Source organism: Agelaius phoeniceus, chromosome 1 (assembly GCF_051311805.1).
Source record: "Agelaius phoeniceus isolate bAgePho1 chromosome 1, bAgePho1.hap1, whole genome shotgun sequence".
NCBI classification, from domain to species: Eukaryota; Metazoa; Chordata; class Aves; order Passeriformes; family Icteridae; genus Agelaius; species Agelaius phoeniceus.
The window spans coordinates 155,953,554-155,973,117 of NC_135265.1; the positions used below are offsets into that span (position 1 = coordinate 155,953,554).

Below are 19,564 nucleotides of genomic sequence, written 5' to 3' on the forward strand. Positions count from 1 at the left end.
CAGACCCCAAAACACAAAATTTCTGTTCTCTCCTGTCCAGGAATGGCCTGATCAGGAACAGACCCCAAAAATACCAAATTTCTGTTCTCTCTTAGGGTCAGGAATGGGCTGATCAGGAACAGACACCAAAAATACCAAATTTCTGTTCTCTTTGGGTCAGGAATGGCCTGATCAGGAACAGGCCCCAAAAATACCAAATTTCTGTTCTCTTTGGGTCATCCTGGCTTAACCAGGAACAGACCCCAAAAATACCAAATTTCTGTTCCCTTTGGGCCAGGAATGGCCTAACAAGGAACAGACACCAAAAATACCAAATTTCTGTTCTCTCTGGGTCAGGAATGGCCTGAACAGGAACAGGCTCTCATAAATACCAAATTTCTGTTCTCTTTGGGCCATCCTGGCCTGATCAGGAACAGACCCCCAAAAATATCAAATTTCTGTTTTCTTTGGGCCAGGAATGGCCTGATCAGGAACAGACCCCCAAAAATACAAAATTTCTGTTCCCTTTGGGCCAGGAATGGCCTGACCAGGAACACACCCCCCCCCAAAATACCAAATTTCTGTTCTCTTTGGGTCAGGAATGGCCTGATCAGGAACAGACCCCAAAAATACAAAATTTCTGTTCTCTTTGGGTCAGGAATGGCCTGATCAGGAACAGGCCCCAAAAATACCACATTTCTGTTCTCTTTGGGTCATCCTGACTTAACCAGGAACAGACACCAAAAAATACCAAATTTCTGTTCCCTTTGGGCCATCCTGGCCTAACCAGGAACAGACCCCAAAAATACCAAATTTCTGTTCTCTCTTTGGGCCATCCTGGCCTGATCAGGAACAGGCCCCAAAAATACCAAATTTCTGTTCTCTCTTTGGGCCATCCTGGCCTGATCAGGAACAGGCCCCAAAAATACCAAATTTCTGTTCTCTCTTTGGGTCAGGAATGGCCTGATCAGGAACAGACCCCAAAAATACCAAATTTCTGTTCTCTTTGGGCCATCCTGGCCTAACCAGGAACAGGCCCCCCAAAATACCAAATTTCTGTTCTCTTTGGGCCATCCTGGCCTGATCAGGAACAGGCCCCAAAAATACCAAATTTCTGTTCTCTCTTTGGGCCATCCTGGCCTGATCAGGAAGAGGCCCCAAAAATACCAAATTTCTGTTCTCTCTTTGGGTCAGGAATGGCCTGATCAGGAACAGGCCCCAAAAATACCAAATTTCTATTCTCTCTTTGGGCCATCCTGGCCTGATCAGGAACAGACCCCAAAAATACCAAATTTCTGTTCGCTTTGGGCCATCCTGGCCTAACCAGGAACAGGCCCCCCAAAATACCAAATTTCTGTTCCCTTTGGGCCATCCTGGCCTAACCAGGAACAGACACCAAAAATACCAAATTTCTGTTCTCTTTGGGCCAGGAATGACCTGATCAGGAACAGGCCCCAAAAATACCAAATTTCTGTTCTCTCCTCTCCAGGAATGGCCTGATCAGGAACAGACCCCAAAAATATCAAATTTCTGTTCCCTTTGGGCCAGGAATGGCCTGATCAGGAACAGGCCCCAAAATACCAAATTTCTGTTCTCTCCTGTCCAGGAATGGCCTGATCAGGAGCAGACCCCAAAAATACCAAATTTCTGTTCTCTCCTGTCCAGGAATGGCCTGATCAGGAACAGGCCCCAAAAATACCAAATTTCTGTCTCTCTTTGGGTCAGGAACGGCCTGATCAGGAACAGGCCCCAAAAATACCAAATTTCTATTCTCTCTTTGGGCCAGGAATGGCCTGATCAGGAACAGGCCCCAAAAATACCAAATTTCTGTTCTCTTTGGGCCAGGAATGGCCTGATCAGGAACAGACCCCAAAAATACCAAATTTCTGTCTCTCTTTGGGTCAGGAACGGCCTGATCAGGAACAGGCCCCAAAAATACCAAATTTCTATTCTCTCTTTGGGCCAGGAATGGCCTGATCAGGAACAGGCCCCAAAAATACCAAATTTCTGTTCTCTCCTGTCCAGGAATGGCCTGATCAGGAAGAGGCCCCAAAAATACAAATCTCTGTTCTCTTTAGGCCAGGAATGGCCTGATCAGGAACAGACCCCCAAAAATACCAAATTTCTGTTCTCTTTGGGCCATCCTGGCCTGATCAGGAACAGACACCAAAATTACCAAATTTCTGTTCTCTCCTGTCCAGGAATGGCCTGATCAGGAGCAGACCCCAAAAATACCAAATTTCTGTTCTCTCTTTGGGCCATCCTGGCCTGATCAGGAACAGGCCCCAAAAATACCAAATTTCTGTTCTCTCCTCTCCAGGAATGGCCTGATCAGGAGCAGACCCCAAAAATACAAATCTCTGTTCTCTCCTGTCCAGGAATGGCCTGATCAGGAACAGGCCCCAAAAATACCAAATTTCTGTTCTCTTTGGGCCAGGAATGGCCTGATCAGGAACAGACCCCAAAAATACCAAATTTCTTTTCTCCTTGGGCCATCCTGGCCTGACCAGCCAGACCTGAGTGGTTTGTGCACAGCCCCACCTCCATCCAGGCATTTCTGTGTAGCCATGATATTTTATGAAAAATCCCTTTTGCCAGGATTTTTCCTCCTGAGAAGCTGAGAGGCCTCAGAAATGGAATCTAAACAATGGTTATCTGCTGCTGTGGAATGCAAATGTGCATCTGTGATTGGTCTCATGTGGTTGTTTTTAATTAATGGACAATCACAGCCCAGCTGTCTTGGACTCTCTGGTCAGTCACAAGATTTTATCGTTTCCTTCCCTTTCCTTGCTGGCCTTATGATGAAATCCTTTCTTCTATTCTTTTAGTATAGTTTTAATATAATATATGTAATAAAATAATAAATCAGCCCTCTGAAACATGGAGTCAGATCCTCATCTCTTCTCTCATCCTGGGAGCCCTGAAAACATCCACACATTTCAGGGCATCCAGAGGGGTTGTGAGCACAGGAACCTCTGCTCTGGGAGGTCACTGTGAGCAGGGCCCACTGCAGTCACCTCTGTGCACGGCAAATGCACAAATAAATACATAAAAACATAAATAAATGCACAAAAAATAATAAATGAACCAGCAGGAGGTGCACTGTGAGCAGAGCTCACTGCAGTCACCTCTGTGTCACTGTGAGTGCTCCCACAGTCACTGACAGCGACACCTCCCACAGCAAATGCACAAATAAATACATTAATAAATACACAAAAAATGATAAATGGACTGGCAGGAACAGGAACCCCCTGGTTGGGGAGGGGTGAGTTCATTGCAGTCACTGCCCTGCACAGCAAATGCACAAATAAATACATAAAAAGATAAATAAATACACAAAAAATAATAAATGAACAGCAGGAGGGGCACTGTGAGCAGAGCTCATTGCAGTCACCTCTGTGTCACTGTGAGTGCTCCCACAGTCACTGACAGCAACACCTCCACAGCAAATGCACAAATAAATACATAAATACATAAAAATAATAAATGGACCAGCAGGAGCCCCCTGCAAACACCTCCGTGTCACTGGCAGAGCAGGGAGTGCTCCCACAGTCACTGGCACAACACTTCCCACAGCAAATGCACAAATAAATACACAAATAAATGCACAAAAAATAATAAATGAACCAGCAGGAGGTGCACTGTGAGCAGGGCTCATTGCAGTCACCTCTGTGTCACTGTGAGTGCTCCCACAGTCACTGACACCGACACTTCCCACAGCAAATGCACAAATAAATACATAAAAACATAAATAAATGCATAAAAATAATAAATGGACCAGCAGGAACCCCCTGCAAACACCTCTGTGTCACTGGCAGAGCAGGGAGTGCTCCCACAGTCACTGACACAACACCTCCCACAGCAAGTGCACAAATAAATACATAAATAAATACATAAAAATAATAAATGGACCAGCAGGAACCCCATGTTTTGGGAGGTCACTGTGAGCAGAGCTCATTGCAGTCACCTCTGTGTCACTATAAATAAATATATAAAAATAATAAATGGACTTGCAGAACCCCATGGTTTGGGAGGTGCACTGTGAGCAGAGTTCACTGCACAGTCACCTCTGTGCACAGCAAATGCACAAATAAATACATTAAAATTATAAATAAACCAGCAGGACTCCCCTGCAATCACCTCCATGTCACTGGCAGAGCAGGGAGTGCTCCCACAGTCACTGGCACAACACTTCCCACAGCAAATGCACAAATAAATACATAAATAAATACACAAAAAATCACAAATCAACCAGCTGGAACAGGAACCCCCTGCTCTGGGAGGGGCACTGTGAGCAGAGCTCATTGCAGTCACCTCTGTGCACAGCCAATGCACAAATAAATACATAAATAAATACACAAAAATGACAAATAAACCAGCAGGACCCCCCTGCAATCACCTCCGTGTCACTGGCAGAGCAGGGAGTGCTCCCACAGTCACTGGCACAACACTTCCCACAGCAAATGCACAAATCAATGCACAAAACCATAAATAAATTCACAAAAAATAATAAATGAACTGTCAGGAGCCCCCTGCTTTGGGAGGTGCACTGTGAGCAGAGTTCACTGCACAGTCACCTCTGTGCACAGCAAATGCACAAATAAATACATTAAAAATTATAAATAAACCAGCAGGACCCCCCTGCAATCACCTCCGTGTCACTGGCAGAGCAGGGAGTGCTCCCACAGTCACTGGCACAACACCTCCCACAGCAAATGCACAAATAAATACACAAAACCGTAAATAAATTCACAAAAAATAATAAATGAACTGCCAGGAGCCCCCTGCTTTGGGAGGTGCACTGTGAGCAGAGCTCACTGCAGTTACCTCTGTGCACAGTCAATGCACAAATAAATACATAGAAACATAAATAAATACACAAAAAATAATAAATGAACCAGCAGGAACCCCCTGCTTTGGGAGGTCACTGTGAGCAGAGCTCACTGCAGTCACCTCTGTGTCACTGTGAGTGCTCCCACAGTCACTGACAGCAACACCTCCCACAGCAAATGCACAAATAAATACATAAATACATAAAAATAATAAATGGACCAGCAGGAACCCCCTGGTTTGGGAGGTGCACTGTGAGCAGAGTTCACTGCACAGTCACCTCCGTGCACAGCAAATGCACAAATAAATACATGAATAAATACACAAAAATAATAAATGGACTGGCAGGAACAGGAACCCCCTGGTTGGGGAGGTGTGAGCTCATTGCAGTCACTGCCCTGCACAGCAAATGCACAAATAAATACATAAAAACATAAATAAATACACAAAAAATAATAAATGAAGCAGCAGGAGATGCACTGTGAGCAGAGCTCACTGCAGTCACCTCTGTGTCACTGTGAGTGCTCCCACAGTCACTGTCAGCAACACCTCCCACAGCAAATGCACAAATAAATACATAAATAAATATATCAAAATAATAAATGGACTTGCAGAACCCCCTGGTTTGGGAGGTGCACTGTGAGCAGAGGTCACTGCACAGTCACCTCTGTGCACAGCAAATGCACAAATAAATACATGAATAAATACACAAAAAATGATAAATGGACTGGCAGGAACAGGAACCCCCTGGTTGGGGAGGGTTGAGTTCATTGCAGTCACCGCCCTGCACATCAAATGCACAAATAAATACATGAATAAATACACAAAAAATAATAAATGAACCAGCAGGAGGTGCACTGTGAGCAGAGCTCATTGCAGTCACCTCTGTGTCACTGTGAGTGCTCCCACAGTCACTGACACCGACACCTCCCACAGCAAATGCACAAATAAATACATAAAAACATAAATAAATACACAAAAAAAAAAATAAATGAACCATCAGGAACCCCCTGCTTTGGGAGGTCACTGTGAGCAGTGGGTCAGAGACACCTGGGCCTTGGATTTTAACCCACGGAAACAATTACCAACTTTGTGTGAAGATGCAAAAGCTACAAGAAGAATAATAATGAGTGGAATAATAATGAGTAGAATAAAGAGTAGAATAATAATGAATTTACCACAGGGTGAAAAAGTAGAATTCTAAAAGTTTTTAAAGTTCAAAAAACAAAATAAAAGGATCTAAGCATGTTCTCTCTCCTTCTCCTTCTTAGCCTCCATCTCCTGCTGTGATGGTGGCATTTTTAGATTGGTTTAGAGTAATACAAACTGTCTAACATAAGTAATAAGTTTATTACTTATTGTAAAGTATTATTATTATTATTGTAAGTATTATTACTTATTGTATTCATTGTGAATTTCTTTACAATAAGAAAATTACTGTAAATAAAGTACACGTAGTTTTTAGTATAAGATAAAAAGATAACGGTGCCCTGAGGGCTGGCAGTGTGCCATGAACTGACGTGGTGACAAATCTCAGCATGGCAAAGAAAGATAATTAAAAAAGAGCAAATAAACAACCTGGAGTGGTCCTGAGCTGGCTCTGTGGCTCCTCACAGGTGTGGCAGTCGCTGTGACAGTCCTGTCCCCAGCCCTGCACACCTGTCCCAGGGCCACCCACACCTGCACTGCCCAGGGAACATCAGGGCTGGGCAAATCAGAGAAAATCAGGTGTGGGCAAAGCAGAGAAAATCAGGGCTGGGCAAAGCAGAGAAAATCAGGTGTGGGCAAAGCAGAGAAAATCAGGTGTGGGCAAAGCAGAGAAAATCAGGGCTGGGCAAAGCAGAGAAAATCAGGGGTGGGCAAAGCCGAGAAAATCAGGTGTGGGCAAAGCAGAGAAAATCAGGGCTGGGCAAAGCAGAGAAAATCAGGGGTGGACAAACCAAAGCCACCACATCACCTGTGAGCGTCCTGAGGCGCCCCAGCACCTGTCCAGGAGCTTCCCATCCCCAGGGGCCACAAATCCTCTCCCCAGGAGCCTGTGGGGGCAGCTCTGCAGATGTCACCTCCCCACATGTCACCTCTGCAAGTGTCACCTTCACAGGTGTGACCTCTGTATCTGTGACCTCCTCAGGTGTGACCTCCTCAGGTGTGACCTCCTCAGGTGTGACCTCCTCAGGTGTGACCTCTGCAGGTGTCACCTCTGCAGGGTTCATCCCACTGCCCAGGTTTGGGGTTCACCCCACTGCTGGGGTTCATCCCACTGCCCAGGTTTGGGGTTGATCCCTGCAGCCAGGGCTGATCCCACTGCTGGGTTCACCCACTGCCCAGGTTTGGGGTTCATCTCACTGCTGGGGCTCACCTCACTGCCTGGATTTGGGATTCATCCCACTGGCCAAGTTTGGGGTTCATCCTGCAGCCAGGGCTGGTCCCACTGCTGGGGTTCATCCACTGGCCAAGTTTGGGGTTCATCCTGCAGCCAGGGCTGGTCTCACTGCTGGGGTTCATCCCACTGCCCAGGTTTGGGGTTCACCCCACTGCTGGGGTTCATCCCACTGCCCAGGTTTGGGGTTGATCCCTGCAGCCAGGGCTGATCCCACTGCTGGGTTCACCCACTGCCCAGGTTTGGGGTTCATCCCACTGCTGGGTTCATCCACTGCCTGGGTTTGGGGTTCATCCACTGGCCGGGTTCAGGGCTGGTCCTGCAGCCAGGGCTGGTCCCTGCAGGGCTCGGGGCAGCCGAGGGTGCTCAGCACCCCCGGCTCGTTAGCAGGGCACGCCCAGGCAGCTCACGGTTCATGTTGCAGCCACACAAAGCACCTCTGTTCCTCCTCCACCTCTGTTCCTCCTCCCGCCTGGAACAGACTCCACACAGACGGCAAAGGACGCGGGCACAGCCTTCCCAGTGATCCCAGTGATCTCAGTGCTCCCAGTGCTCCCAGTGATCCCAGCGATCCCAGTGACCCCAGTGATCTCAGCGATCCCAGTGCTCCCAGTGATCCCAGTGACCCCAGTGATCCCAGGGATCCCAGTGACCCCAGTGCACAGCCAGAGTGGGAACCACAGAATCGTCTTGGAATCACAGCTTTGGGTTGGGGGGACCTTAAAGCCCATCTGGTCCTGGTCCCTCCCAGCTCCAAACAAGCTCTTTCCGGGCCCGAGGGGCATCCCAGTGCTCAGGGCTGGGGTAGGGGATCTGCTGGGATCTGGGATCTCAGCCCCAGGAGCGGGATCAGTGCTGGGATCTGCCAGGATCCAGGATCTCAACCTGAGCAGTGGGATGAGCTCCAGGAATGGGATGAACTCCAGCAGTGGGGTGAGCCCCAAACCTGGGCAGTGGGATGAGCCCCAGCAGCGGGACCGTGACAGGATCTGCTGGGATCTGGGATCTCAGTGGGATGAGCCCCAGCAGCGGGATGAACCTGAGCAGTAGGACCAGTGCCAGGACCTGCCGGGATCCGAGATCTCAACCCCAGCAGTGGGAGCAGTGCCAGGACCTGCCGGGATCCAGGAAGCTCTGGAACATGTCAGGCCGGACCCTTCCCGGCTGCGTGCGGACACGAACGTGCTCAGCCTTGTGCCGAGTGAGAACAGAGCTGATTGTCACCAGCTGCTCCTGCTCTGAGCTCGGCCCAGCCTCCATAAATAAATAAACAAATGCAGCATTTTCCACACAGCCTGACTGGGATGAAGGGCGGCAGCGCTGGTCTCCTGGGTTTATTCCCCGTAGTTTATTCCCCATGGTCATTCCCCCATGGTTTATCCCCATGGTTTATCCCTGTGGTTTATTCTCCGTGGTCTATCCCCATGGTTTATCCCCTGTGGTTCAGACCCCATGGTTAATCCCCCATGGTTTATGCCTGGAGTTTATTCCTCGTGGTCTATCCCCTGTGGTCTATCCCCCGTGCTTTATCCCCTATGGTCTATCCCCCGTGGTTCATCCCCTGTAGTTCATTCCCATGGTTTATTCCCTGTGGTTTATTCCCCGTGGTTTATCCCCCATGGTTTATCCCCTGTGGTTTACCCGCCATGGTTTATCCTCATGGTTCCTCCCCCGTGGTTCATCCCCTGTGGTTTATCCCCCATGGTTCACCCCCGTGGTTTATCCCCGTAGTTTTTTGCTGTGGTTCATCCCCCGTGGTTTATCCCTGTGGTTGATCCCCAGTGGTTCATCCCCGTCGTTTATCCCCCCATGGTCTATCCCCCATGGTTTATCCCTGTGGTTCATCCCCCATGGTTTATCCCTGTTGTTTATCCCCCCGTGGTTTATCCCCCCGTGGTTTATCCCCCGTGGTTTATCCCCGTGGTCTATCCCTCATGGTTTATCCCTGTGGTTTATCCCCAGTGGTTCATCCGCCATGGTTTATCCCCCGTGGTTTATCCCTGTGGTCGATCCCAGTGGTTCATCCCCGTGGTATTTCCCCCGCGGTTCATCCCTGTGGTCGATCCCCAGCAGTTCATCCCCGTGGTTTATCCCCCTGTGGTTTATCCCGCTCCCGGCAGCTCCGCGCGCTGCTCGGCACCGCCCCGGGAGCGCTCGGCCGGCGCCCGGAGCGGCCGCTGGGGACGGGGCAGGGCCGGTTTAGCAAAGATCGGGTTGCAGCTTCCAAGCAATCGCTCCCCTCTGAGCCTTTCTCGTCAGCGAGCGCTGAGCCAGGCCCGGGAACGGGCTCAGGGCTGGGGGAGCAGCCGGGGATGGGGCTGAGCCAGGCCCGAGGGAGCAGCCGGGGATGGGGCTGAGCCAGGCCCGGGAACGGGCTCAGGGCTGGGGGAGCAGCCGGGGATGGGGCTGAGCCAGGCCCGGGGGAGCAGCCGGGGATGGGGCTGAGCCAGGCCCGGGGGAGCAGCCGGGGATGGGGCTGAGGCAGGCCCAGGAATGGGCTCAGGGCTGGGGGAGCAGCTGGGAATAACGGGGAGAGGGTAATTTGCTCCCATGGCAGGGAGGCTGCGAGGTCCCTTCCCACCCGAACCTTTCCGTGGTTCTCCCCTCACGGTGTACAGAGATTATTCCAGCCCTTTGTGCCCCCACGGCATTTGGGATCTGGGGCTTGGCGAGGCCGAGCGGTGAACGCGGCGTGCCTGGGAAATCCCTGCGCAGGAAATCCCAGCCCCGTGTCCACCCTGCTGTCCCGGGACATGGGGACACCCGCGAGTGTGTCCCGCTCCTGGTGGGGCACAGGGACACCCGCGAGTGTGTCCCGCTCTCGGTGGGACATGGGGACACTCGGGAATGTGTCCCGCTCCTGGTGGGGCACAGGGACACCCACGAGTGTGTCCCGCTCCTGGTGGGACACCTGGGAGCGTGTCTGGATCCTGGAGGGACACGGGGACACCCTGCAGGCAGCAGGGACAGGGGGGGCTGCTGGCCCAGGGCCACCCATGCCCCCCAGACCCTGCGTCCCCTGGTCCTGGGCCACCCATGCCCCCCAAACCCCACGTCCCCTGGGCCACCCGTCCCCCCCAAACCCCTCGTCCCCTGCCCTGAGCGAGGCCGTCCCCGGCTGTGGCCCCAGGCAGGGCAGGGGCGGCTGTTGCAACACAGAAACCGCTTCAGAAAACACGGGAAAGCAAAAACACCGAGCCGTGTCCTGCACGTCCCCAAGGGTCAGGGACACCTGAGCCGTGTCCTGCACGTCCCCAAGGGTCAGGGACACCTGAGCCACATCCTGCACGTCCCCAAGGGCCAGGGATAGGGAGTGGCAGCACGGGCAGAGCCCGTGGGCCCCGGAGCTGAGGGGTCACCGACCCCCTGTGCCCTGCCCGAGGCCAGGGGCTGTCACAACCCCTGTCCCAGGTGAGAGCACGCTCCAGGCTCCAGTCCCTGCTCCAAGGGCCCCATCCAACACTGTGCCCAGGTAAGGGACTGTCACACCCCCTGTCCCAGGTGAGAGCACGCTCCAGGCTCCAGTCCCTGCTCCAGGGCTCTACCCAACACCATGCCCAGGTAAGGGACTGTCACATGCCCTGTCCCAGGTGACAGCATGCTCCAGGTTCCAGCTCCTGCTCCAGGGCCCCATCCAGCACCCGAGGGAAGGGGCTGTCACACCCCCTGTCCCAGGCTGGGAGCACACTCCAGGCTGCAGCTACTGCTCCAGGCTTGAGCTCCAAGGGCCCCACCCAACACCGTGCCCGAGGGAAGGGGCTGTCACACACCCTGACCCAGGCTCCAGCTCCAGCTCCAGGCTCCAGCTCCAGCTCCAGGCTCCATCCAGCACCATGCCTGAGGGAAGGGGCTGTCACACCCCCTGTCCCAGGTTCCCAGCTCCTGCTCCAGGCTCGAGCTCCAAGGGCCCCATCCAACCCCATGCCCAGGGTAAGGGGCTGTCACACGCCCTGTCCCAGGTGAGAGCACGCTCCAGGCTCCCAGCTCCAGGCTCCCAGCTCCTGCTCCAGGGGCCCATCCAACACCGTGCCAAAGGTAAGGGGTGTCACACCCCCTGTCCCAGGCTGGGAGCTCACTCCAGGCTCCCAGCTCCTGCTCCAGGGGCTCCATCCAACCCCATGCCCAGGTAAGGGGCTGTCACATGCCTTGTCCCAGGTGAGAGCACACTCCAGGCTCCAGCTCCAGGCTCCCAGCTCCAGCTCCAGGCTCCATCCAGCACCCAAGGGAAGGGGCTGTCACACCCCCAGTCCCAGGTTCCCAGCTCCTGCTCCAAGCTCCAGTTCCAGCTCCAGGCTCGAGCTCCAAGGGCCCCATCCAAGACCATGACCAGGTAAGGGGCTGTCACATGCCCTGTCCCATGCTGGGAGCTCACTCCAGGTTCCAGCTCCTGCTCCCAGGCCCCATCCAGCACCCAATGGAAGGGGCTGTCACACACCCTGTCCCAGGCTCCAGCTCCTGCTCCAAGGGCCCCATCCAACCCCAGAGGAGCACCTGCACCCCTCTGTGCCCAGCAAGGGGACCGGCAGCAGCAGCAGCAGCCCCAGGGCAGGGCAGATGCCGTGCCCAGGGCTGGGCACAGCTCAGCCCCGCGGCGGTGCCAAGGGATCCGCAGCGCCAGACAAACCTGTTCTGTCCCTGCCATCCTCTGACACAACCAGCAGGTGAGGGCAAGGCAGCGGATGGAAAATATTTGGATTCCAGTGAAGCATTTGATCCTGTCTGCCACGAAGCCGTGAGCTCAGCACCAACCCAGCCCTGGGCCCTGAGGAGCCCAGGGGGGCACAGGAGGGCACAGGGGGGCACAGGGGGCACAGGGGGCACAGGGGGGCACAGGGGGCACAGGGGGCACGGGGGAAAAGGAGGGCACAGGGGGGCACAGGGGGCACAGGGGGCACAGGGGGGCACAGGGGGCACAGGGGGCACAGGGGGCACAGGGGGTGCAGGGGGGTACAGGGAGCACAGGGAGACACAGGGGGGTACAGGGAGCACAGGGGGTACAGGGGGCACAGGGAGACACAGGGGGGTACAGGGGGCACAGGGAGACACAGGGGGCACAGGGGGCACAGGGGGGCACAGGGGGCACAGGGGGCACAGGGGGGCACAGGAGGGCACAATGGGCACAGGGGGCACAGGGAGACACAGGGGACACAATGGGCACAGAGGGGCACAGGGGGCACAGCTGTGAGCACTGGGCTGCTCACTCAGCCAGGAGAAGCCCCTGAAGCAAAGCAGAAATTTTCCAGAGCAGAAATCTCTTTTAATTTCAGTGAAATGCACACCTCTGAGTTAAACCTGCAGCTTGCTGTTCAGTCTGCCTGTCCTCACAAAGAGCTTGTGCTTGCAGAGCCTGCCTCAGCCGAAGGACAGGAGAGATGAGGGGGCAGAAATAAAGCAGACAAAGCAAAGCAAGCCTGACTACTCAAGAGTTCTTTCTAATAAAGAAGAATTAGCAGCAAGTGTCACTCAAAATCTGTAGAACGGATATGTATGGACCCACTGTGAAATTGCATGCACATGTACTTGAGAGAGAGATAAAAACCATCTGAAGTTCTCAGAAGGACTCATGTCATTTTAAAAAATGCAACACCCCACAATCCTCACAGGCAGGAATTCCTTCCCAAATCCCATCCCAAATCCAACACTGATCCCATTGCAACATCCCACCATCATCACAGGCAGGAATTCCTTCCCAAAATTCCATCCCATATCTAGCACTGCTGCCATTGCAACACCTCACCATCCTGACAGGCAGGAATTCCATCCCAAAATCCCATCCTGCTCCTACTGCAACACCCCACAATCCTCACAGGCAGGAATTCCATCCCAAAATCCCATCCCAAATCCAACACTGATCCCATTGTAACACCCCACAATCCTCACAGGCAGGAATTCCATCCCAAAATCCCATCCCAAATCCAACACTGATCCTATTGCAACATCCCACCACCCTAACAGGCAGGAATTCCATTCCAAATCCCATCCTGCTCCTACTGCAACACCTCACCATCCTGACAGGCAGGAATTCCTTCCCAAATCCCATCCCAGTATCTACCACTGCTCCCATTCCAACGCCTCACCACCCTGACAGGCAGGAATTCCTTCCCAAAATTCCATCCCATATCTAGCACTGCTGCCATTCCAACACCTCACCATCCTGACAGGCAGGAATTCCATCCCAAAATCCCATCCTGCTCCTACTGCAACACCCCACAATCCTCACAGGCAGGAATTCCTTCCCAAAATCCCATCCCATATCTAACACTGCTCTCATTGCAACCCCACCACCCTGACAGGCAGGAATTCCCTCCCGAAATCCCTTCCCAAATCCCATCCTGCTCCCATTCCAACGCCTCACCACCCTGACGGGCAGGAATCCCTTCCCAAATCCCATCTATCCCATGTCCAGCACTGCTCCCCGTGGGAGGGCTGGCAGCCTCTGCTTCCCTGCGTGCCCACGGCTGCCCTTCCCTCCTGCCCAGCAAACACTGCCCTCCCTGTTCTCGGCCCTGCTCTCCAGCAAGGGGACACCCGAGGATTTTTCCACTGCCCCGAGCAGAGCCAGGGCAGCTCCTGCAGGGCCAGCAGCAGCAGCAGCAGCAGGGTTGGTGTTCATTTCCTGCTGCTCCCTGCCTGTGCCAGGGCAGCCCCTGCAAGGCCAGCAGCAGCAGCAGCAGGGTTGGCATTTCCTGCTGCTCCCTGCCCACACTGGGGCAGCTCCTGCAGGGCCAGCAGCAATAGCAGCAGCAGGGTTGGTGTTTATTTCCTGCTGCTCCCTGCCCACACCAGGACAGCCCCTGCAGGGCCAGCAGCAGCAGCAGCAGCAGCAGTAGCAATAGCAGCAGGGTTGGCATTTCCTGCTGCTCCCTGCGTGTGCCAGGGCAGCCCCTGCAAGGCCAGCAGCAGCAGCAGCAGCAGCAGCAGCAGGGTTGGCATTTCCTGGCTCCCTGCCCACACCAGGGCAGCTCCTGCAGGGCCAGCAGCAGCAGCAATAGCAGCAGGGTTGGCATTTCCTGGCTCCCTGCTCACACCAGAGCAGCTCCTGCAGGGCCAGCAGCAGTAGCAATAGCAGCAGGGTTGGCATTTCCTGCTGCTCCCTGCGTGTGCCAGGGCAGCCCCTGCAGGGCCAGCAGCAGCAGCAGCAGCAGCAGCAGCAGCAATAGCAGCAGGGTTGGCATTTCCTGGCTCCCTGCCCACACCAGGACAGCCCCTGCAGGGGCAGCAGCAGCAGCAGGGTTGGCATTTCCTGCTGCTCCCTGCTCACACCAGAGCAGCTCCTGCAGGGCCAGCAACAGCAGCAGCAATAGCAGCAGGGTTGGTGTTTATCTCCTGGCTCCCTGCCCACGCCTGCAGCCAGAGCAACTTTTGCTTTACCCCCTGCTTTTTAAAGCAATGTTTGCTTTACCCCCTGGCCCCAGAGGGGGACACGAGCCCGGGGCCAGCCCTGGGAGGGGACACAAACCTGGGGTCACCAGCCCAGCCTGGAGAGGGGACACGAGCCAGGGGCCACCCCAGCACTGCCCTGGGAGGGGACACAAGGCTGGGGTCACCTCAGCACAGCCTGGAGAGGGGACACCAGGCTGGGGTCACCCGAGCCCGGTCCTGGAGGGGACACAAGCCCAGGGTCACCCCAGCCCAGCCCTGGGAGGGGACACGAGCCTGAGGTCACCCAAACCCAGCATTGGGAGGGGACACGAGCCCCAGCACTGCTCAGCCTGGGGAGTTGACACCAGCCCAGGGTCACCCCATGGCAGCCCTGGGAGGGGACACCAGCCTGGGGTCACCACAGTCCAGCCTGAGGAGGTGACACAAACTTGGGGTCACCCCAGCCCTGGGAGGGGACACAAGCCCAGGGTCCCCCCCAGCCCAGCCTGCTCTCCTGGGACACGGGGCTGGCAGTGTCACAGTGTCACAGGGCTGGCAGTGTCACAGGGCCCTGGCAGTGTCACAGGGCCCTGGCAGTGTCACAGGGCCCTGGCAGTGTCACAGTGTCACAGGGCCCTGGCAGTGTCACAGGGCTCAGCAGCATCCCTGAGGACAGGGATAGGGTCCCAGTGCCAGCCTGCACCCCAGGGCAGCCTGAGGGGCTGGGGGGAAATGGGAGCAGCAGGAGCCAGGGAGGGGATGGGCAGGTGGAATTCCATCCCATGGGAATGCTGGATTCCATCCCTGGGAATGCTGTGCCCCGTGCCACGGGCATCCTGTGCCCATGAGAATGCTGTGCCCCATCCCATGGGAATGCTGAGCCCCATCCCTGGGCATCCTGTGCCCCATCCCTGGGAATGCTGTGCCCATTCCTGGGAACACTGTATTCCATTCCTGGGCATCCTGTGCCCCATCCCTGGGAATGCTGTGCTCCATCCCTGGGAATGCTGTGCTCCATCCCTGGGCATCCTGTATCCCATTCCTGGGTATCCTTTGCCCCATTCCGGGGCATCCTGTGCCCCATCTTATGGGAATGCTGTGTCCCCTCCCACTGCAGAGCTCCCTGTGCCCCCCATTCCAAGCCAGCCCAGGACCAGGGAGCCTGGGAGAGCTCCAGGACACACATCCCTGCTGGAACAGAGAGCTCCAGGACAGCTCCAGGACACACATCCCTGCTGGAACAGAGCTCCAGGACACACATCCCTGCTGGAACAGAGAGCTCCAGGAAACACATCCCTGCTGGAACAGCATCCCAGGAACAGCTCCAGGACACACATCCCAGCTGGAAGGGCAGCCCAGCCCAGCAGGCCTGCAGGGAGGAGCAGGCCCAGCAGGAACCAGCCCAGCTGGGAGGAACCCGGGCAGATTCCTGCGTTCATGCCCCGCTGAGCAGCTGAGCCCTGAGCAGAGCAGCTCCAGGAGAGGCAGGAACCCCTCAGAACCCCCGGGTGAGCAGGGCCAGCCCTGCAGGAGCTCAGCCTAGGGTTTGCCACCCAAGCTCTCCTGGATTGCCAAGCCAATTAATTGTATTTATTTACCATCTGCATGGCAGCTGCCTCCTGTTCAGTGGGCAGTTTTCCTTATCTCCTCCACAGCCTGGGAGACACCTGCTGATAACAGCTACTGAACGTCCCTGCGTGGCTGATATGAGCCACAGCATCCCACTGGGAGATGTGAGCCCAGAGGGGAGAGCCAAGCGTTCCCAACCGGATATAACGTGGAAATTCTGGAACACCAGCACGGCTTCCACACTGGGTGTCCCAGAGGAACAGCAGCTGCCTCTTCCTCTGGATCTTCAGAGGAAACTCCACCTTTCTATACAGGATCCCTGCTCCAGCAGAACCACCCCTGACACTCCAAGGGCTGCAGCCACCATTCCAATGGGAATTCTACAGGATCCCTGATCCAACAAAACCACATCTGACACTCCAAAAAAAACTGCAGCCACCATTCCAATGGGAATTCTACAGGATCCCTGCTCCAGCAGAACCACATCTGACACTCCAAAAAAACTGCAGCCAGATTTCCAATTGGATTTCTATAGGATCCCTCCTCCAGCAGAACCACCCCTAACACTCCAAAAAAACTGCAGCCACAATTCCAATTGGATTTTTACAGGATCCCCACAGCCACAATTCCAATGGGAATTCTACAGGAATCCCTGATCCAGCAGAACCACCCCTGACACTCCAAAAAAACTGCAGCCACAATTCCAATGGGAATTCTACAGGAATCCCTAATCCAGCAGAACCACCCCTGACACTCCAAAAAAACTGCAGCCAGATTTCCAATGGGAATTCTACAGGATCCCTGATCCAATAGAACCACAGCTGACACTCCAAAAAAACTGCAGCCACCATTCCAATGGGAATTTTACAGGATCCCCACAGCCACAATTCCAATGGGAATTCTACAGGAATCCCTAATCCAACAGAACCACCCCTGACACTCCAAAAAAACTGCAGCCACAATTCCAATTGGACTTTTACGGGATCCCTGTAGCTACAATTCCAATGGGAATTCTACAGGATCCCTACTCCAGCAGAACCCCTAACACTCAAAAAAAACTGCAGCCACAATTCCAATTGGATTTCTACAGGATCCCTGCAGCCACAATTCCAATGGGAATTCTACAGGACCCCTGCTCCAACAGAACCACCCCTGGCACTCCAAAAAAGCTGCAGCCACAATTCCAATTGGATTTTTACAGGATCCCTGCAGCCACAATTCCAATGGGAATCCTCCAGGATCCCTAACCCAACAGAACCACCCCTGGCACTCCAAAAAAACTGCAGCCACCATTCCAATGGGACAGCTACCAACACCCAGACCCACAGGGTGTCAGGCTGTGTCCTGTCAGTGTTTAGTTCACTGCACTGTTTATTTATCTTTTTATTTTCTTCCCTATTAAAGAGCTGTTATTTCCTGCTCCCACATTTTTTGCCTGAGAGCCCCTTAATTTAAAATTCATAGCAATTCAGAGGGAGGGGGGTGTCACAGATGCATTTTATGAAAAAATCTTTTCGTTAAGATCTTTTTCCTCCTGAGAAGCCAGGAGGCCTCAGGAACGAAATGTAAGCAATGGTTATCTGCTGCTGTGGAATGCAACAGGAGGATCTGGGATTGGTCTCATGTGGTTGTTTCTAATTAATGGCCAATCACAGCCCAGCTGGCTCGGACTCTCTGGTCAGTCACAAGATTTTATTATCATTCCATTCCTTTTCCTTTCAAGTGTTCTGATAAAATCCTTTTTCTCTATTCTTTTAGTATAGTTCTAATATATCATTTTCTTTAAATATCATATATATAATAAAATAATAAATCAGCCTCCTGAAACACGGAGTCAAGATTCTCATCTCTCCCCTCATCCTGGGACCCCTGCAAACACCACCACGGGGAGGGAGGGTTTGCATTTTCCATTTCAGGAAAGGAGGCCCCTGCCCTCCTTAGCACACACACCTGTCTGTTCAAACCCAGGGCAGAGCTGAGCCGCATTCCAGAAGCTTCACCCAGCCCGGGACAGCCCCAGCCCGGCACGGAACACACGAACCAAAGCCCCGGGCCAGGCGAGGGCTCGGGTTACAGCACAGGAAAGGCAGGAAGGGGCACGGAGGGGGCTGGAGCCGGCTGCAGCTCAAACAAAACCATCCCCGAGGGAAAGAGAGGGAAAGGGCCAAAAACCAGCGCGGATAAAGGCAGGAAAGGGAAAAAAAAAAAACCAGGGAAAATGGCAGGAATTGTAATGCTGCGGGAGGGGGGAGCACAGGGGGAACGGGCTACGAGCTGGGGATAAAGGATAAAGGAGCTGCAGCCTGGAATTCCTGTAAGAAACAGGGATAAAGGAGCTGCAGCCTGGAATTCCTGTAAGAAACAGGGATAAAGGAGCTGCAGCCTGGAATTCCTGAGCAGGGATGGGATAAGGGAGCTGCAGCCTGGAATTCCTGTAAGAAACAGGGATAAAGGAACTGCAGCCTGGAATTCCTGTGAAAAACAGGGATAAAGGACCTGCAGCCTGGAATTCCTGTGAAAAACAGGGATAAAGGAACTGCAGCCTGGAATTCCTGTAAGAAACAGGGACGGGATAAAGGAGCTGCAGCCTGGAATTCCTGTAAGAAACAGGGTCGGGATAAAGGAGCTGCAGCCTGGAATTCCTGTAAGAAACAGGGACAGGATAAAGGAGCTGCAGCCTGGAATTCCTGTAAGAAACAGGGACAGGATAAAGGAGCTGCAGCCTGGAATTCCTGTAAGAAACAGGGATGGGATAAAGGAGCTGCAGCCTGGAATTCCTGAGCAGGACAGGGACGGGATAAAGGAGCTGCAGCCTGGAATTCCTGTACGAAACAGGGATGGGATAAAGGAGCTGCAGCCTGGAATTCCTGTAAGAAACAGGGACGGGATAAAGGAGCTGCAGCCTGGAATTCCTGTAAGAAACAGGGACAGGATAAAGGAGCTGCAGCCTGGAATTCCTTTCAGAGCACGGATGGGGATTGAGGAGCGTGTTCCTGCATGAAAAACCACAATTCCTGCTCTGAATCCTCTCGGCAGGCTGACGTCAGCCCCTCCCCAGCAGCCAGAACAAGGCTCGGGATTGTTTCGGCCCGGGAGAGCTCCCCGAGGATTAAAGGCTCGGTGAAACGCAGAGCGCGGCACGGGAAGAGCGGCCCCGGGGCTCCGTCCGTCCGTCTGTCTGTCCATCCATCCATCCATCCATCCATCCATCCATCCATCCATCATCCATCCATCATCCATCCATCCATCATCCATCCATCATCCATCCATCATCCATCCATCATCCATCCATCCATCCATCATCCATCATCCATCCATCATCCATCATCCATCCATCATCCATCATCCATCCATCATCCATCCATCATCCATCCATCATCCATCATCCATCCATCATCCATCCATCATCCATCATCCATCCATCATCCATCCATCCATCATCCA

General features: G+C 53.8%; 1 protein-coding gene across 3 annotated transcripts in view; it reads right to left on the minus strand.

Moving 5' to 3' along the window:
• Positions 1-19,564, minus strand: part of NRBP2 (nuclear receptor binding protein 2) — a 61,073-nt gene that overhangs the window by 24,996 nt on the left and 16,513 nt on the right. The window lies entirely within an intron of this gene.